At 37.1% G+C, this 4,334-nt stretch overlaps 1 protein-coding gene across 1 annotated transcript in view; it reads right to left on the reverse strand.

Moving 5' to 3' along the window:
* Cd101 (CD101 molecule) overlaps positions 1-4,334 on the reverse strand; it is a 42,135-nt gene that overhangs the window by 13,166 nt on the left and 24,635 nt on the right. The window lies entirely within an intron of this gene.

Genomic DNA, 4,334 nt, shown 5'->3' on the forward strand with positions numbered 1-4,334 from the left:
GAGAGAGAGAGAGAGAGAGAGAGAGAGAGAGAGAGAGAGAGAGAGAGAGAGAGGCAGGCTACCAGAACACCCAGGAGGAATGCCTAATCCAAATACAGGAGTGAGGGGAAGTTTCCTGGAAGAGGGAACACTAACCTGAGTCATAAGGTTTATAGGAATTATTCTGATGATGACTAATAGCCTAGGGCCAGTCAAATAGCGCAGCAGATTAAAGCGCCTGCAACAGGTGCAGGGGACAGGGGTTCGATCCCCAGGCCTGCCCTGCCAGCCCTGCTCCTGGGGCATGCTGAGATGGCAATTGAGAATGGGCGTGGTGGTGCGTGCCTGTAATCCCTGCTCTTGGGAGGCTGTAAACAGGAGGATCACTACGAGTCTGATCTAGTAGTGAGACCCCAAACACCCTATAGACCCATCCCTAAAATACAGGAAAAAAAAAAAAAGAATAGCCTAAATAGTTCCACACAAAAGAACCCATTTAGCCAGATGTAGTGGTGTATGGAGAGGCTGGCACAGGAGCTCCCAAGGCTAAACCCAGCCTCGACAATTTAGTGACTTAGTAAGGTCCTGTTTAAAAAAAAAAAAGGGTGGGGATCGTAGCTCAGTGCAAAGGCCCCAAGTTCAATTCCCAGCACCAAAAGAAAGGCAAGTCGAACACGACTTTGAGAAAACCTAGATTCTGGAACTACATATACTTCAGTGTGGCTGGAGTTTGAATGGAAGATGGAAAGCAAGAAGAAATGGCTGGAGAGATACAAATGTTTGTTTTTGGTTTTTTTTTGTTTTTGTTTTTGTTTTTTGTTTTGTTTTTTTTTTTTTTTGCGGAACCAGGGATTGAACTCAGGCCCTTGCGTTTGACAGGCAAGTGCTTATTCTACTGAGCCATCTCCCCAGCCCTGAGAAATACAAATGTACTAGACCTTTTACTATTAAAATTTCTTTTCCCTGTATTTTAGGGAAGGGTCTATAGGGTGTTCAGGGTCTCCCTAATAGATCAGACTCATAGTGATTCTCCTGTTTTCAGCCTCCCAAGAGCTGGAATTACAGGCGTGCGCCACCACACCCACTCTCAATTGATGTCTCAGCATGCCCCACACAAGAGGGAACAAACCCTGGTTGCTGTGCCTGCCTAAGCAGGCACTTCAGTCCACTCAACTATCTGACCAGCCCTGCTGCTTTTAATTCTTTTGAGAAGATATCAACAAAGAGAGTTAAATGAGTCCAACGATGCCACTAGTCCTAGGTTTTTGAGGTATCTCCACACTAATTTCGCCAGCAATTGCATCAGTCTATACTCCTATGAACAGTGGGGAAGGCTAGCTTTTCCCCACAGCCCCCTTCCACATTGGTTATTGATTGATTTCTTGATAACAGCCATTCTTTCTGGAATGACATACAATCATAGCGTTGCTTTAATTTGCATCTCTCAAATGACTAGTGTTGTTGAACATTTTTTCATATATTTATTTGCCATTTGTACTTTTTCATCTGAGAAGTATATATTCATCTCAGATGCCAATATTTGCACTGGGTCTTTAAATTTGGGAGGTCTGATTTTTATTTTTATTTTTTTATTTTTTTTTAGCGGAACCGGGGATTGAACTCAGGCCCTTGTGCTTGCCAGGGAAGCACTTATTTCACTGAGCCATCTCCCCAGCCCTGGGAGGTCTGATTTTTTAAAAAAAAAAAATTCTTTATATGTTCTACATATGAGTCCTTTGTCTGAGAGACAAATAGCTAGACAATTTTCCCACTCTGTGGGTGATCTTTTCACTCTGTTGGTGATTGCTTTTGTTTTGCAAAAGCTGTTTAATAAGATGAGATCCAAATTGTTCATTCTCTGTAGTATTGCTCCTGCAATCAAAGATGTGTTCATAAAGTCTGTCTATAGTTATGTTTTCAAGAGTTCTACCTATTCTCTCTCCAACAGGATTGTTTTAATATTTAGATCTTGGATCTATTTTGATTTTAACTTGGTGCATGGCAAGTGATGTAGGTCAAGTTCTAGTCTTCAGCATATGGAAAGCCAATTTTTCCAGCACCATTTATTAGAGAGGCTATCTTCTTCAGTGAATATTTCGTCCCTTTGTGAAAGACTAGGTAGCTAGTTGGTTTTGCATCGTATAATCTAGTCCATTGACCCTCAGGTCTGTATTTTTGTTTGCTTGTTCATTTTTTGTTTGTTTTTACAAGCACCATGATGATTTTATCACAGTATCTCTGTAGTACAGTTTCAAGTCAGGGGTTGTGATGCCCCCTCCCTGCCTTTGTTACCTAGAACTGTTTTTACTATTCTAGGCCTATTCTGGTTCCAAAGAATTTAGGAATGTTTTCTCCAGTTCATATGCAAAATATGCTAATAGTATTATGATTAGGATTATATTAAATCTGTATAACAATTTTGGGAGTATAGCCATTTTCACTATGTTGGTTCTTCCTACACAAGAGCAAAGGATATCTTTCCATTTTCTGACATCTTCTTCGATTGCCTTTTGTAGAGTACTATAGTTTTCAGTTTAGAGAGCTTTTACTATCTTCATTAGATTGTCTCCTAAGTATTTTACTTTCTTGGATGTTCTTGTGAAAGGGGTTCTTTCCCTAAATTATCTTTCAGTGAGTTTGTTATTTGTATACCAGAATGCTCTTGATTTTTGAGGGTCAACTTTAGACACATGTATGTCACTGAATTTGATTATTAAATCTAGAAGTCATTTGGTGGAGATTTTGGGATCTTCCGTGCAAAGTAACATATTACCTACAAATAATAATTTAACTTCTTCCTTTCTATTTTTTATTTTTTTAACTTCTTCCTTTCTATCTTTATTCTTTTTATTTCTTTCTCCTGTCTAATTGCTCTAATGTTTCCAGAATTATATTGAACAGGAGTGGTGATAGTAGACTTCCTTGTTTTAGTCCTAACTTTTTGAGTGAAAGCTTTCATATTTTGACCTTTTAGTATGTTGGCTGTAGGTTTGTCAAAGATGTCTTCTATCCATTGAGATAAAGACCATCTATTTCAATTTTCTGTAGGTTTTTTTTTTTTTTTTATCATGAATGGGTGTTGGACTTTGTCAAATGCCTTTTCTGTTTCTATTGAGATGATTGTGTGATCTTTTTCCTTGGCTCTATTAATATGGTGTATTACATTTATTGATTTGTGTATGTTGAACCATCCCTGCATGCTAGAGATGAATCCAACTCGGTCATGGTTTCCCATGTTTCCCATGGTGTATAATTTTCTTGATGATTGCTGCATTCAATTTGACAGTATCTTATTGAGGATTTTTTACATCTCTGCTTATTAGGGACACTAGCCTGTATTTTTCTTTTTTTTTTTTTTTAATTTGGTCCTTCTCTGGTTTTGTTATCAGGATAGTGTTTGCTTCCAGGAATGAATTTGGGTGTACTGCTTCCTTTTCAGTTTCACTAAAGAGTTTGAGGAGTATTGCCATTAGATCTTTAATTTCTTATAGAATTAAGCAGTGAATCCATCAGAACTTGGGGTTTTATTTGTAGGCAAGTTTTAATTATATTTTTTATTTTATTGACTGATATTGGGATATTTAGAATTTTGCATATCTTCTTGATTTAGTTTTGGCAATTCATATGAATCTATGTATATGTCCATTTCTTCTGTGTTTTCCATCTTTTTAGAGGTTCTCAAAGTAGGTATTGATGATCTTCTGGATTTCTGTAGGATCTATTCTTATTTCACCTTTTTCATTACTAATTGTATTAATTTGAGTCATTCCTTTTTTTGATAAGGTTGGCTAAGAGTTTATTATTGTTATTTAATCTTTCAAAGAACCAAATGAATTCATTGATTCTCTGTATTGTGTTCTTACTCTCAATTGTATTAATTTTTCTCTGATCTTTCTAATTTCTTCCTTCATAAATACTTTGGGCTTAACTTGTTCTTCTTTTTCTAGAAGATTGGATTCAACATGAAGTTGTTTATTTCAGCTTGTTCTGCTTTCCTGATACAAGAATTCACTACTATAAATTTCCTCTTGATCTGCTTTCATTGTTTCCCATAAAGTCCAGTGTGTTTTATTGGCATTATCATTTAAACATAGATATTGTTTAATTTCTTCTTTAGTTTAATCTGTGACACATTGATTGTTAAGTAGGGTGTTATCTAGTTTTCATGTGTTTATGGAGTTTAAGTTCCATGTGTTTATGTGGTTTCCTTTGTCATTGATTCTCAATTTCATTGCACAATGGTCAGATAATATACATGAGAGAGGGGGCTAGAGAAATGGCTCAGCGGAATAAGTGCTTGCCTGGCAAGTGGAGGGCCTGAGTTAAATCCCTGGTTCGAGAGAGAGAGAGAGAGA

The sequence above is a fragment of the Octodon degus genome, unplaced genomic scaffold, assembly GCF_000260255.1.
Source record: "Octodon degus isolate 3935 unplaced genomic scaffold, OctDeg1.0 scaffold00140, whole genome shotgun sequence".
Taxonomy (NCBI): domain Eukaryota; kingdom Metazoa; phylum Chordata; class Mammalia; order Rodentia; family Octodontidae; genus Octodon; species Octodon degus.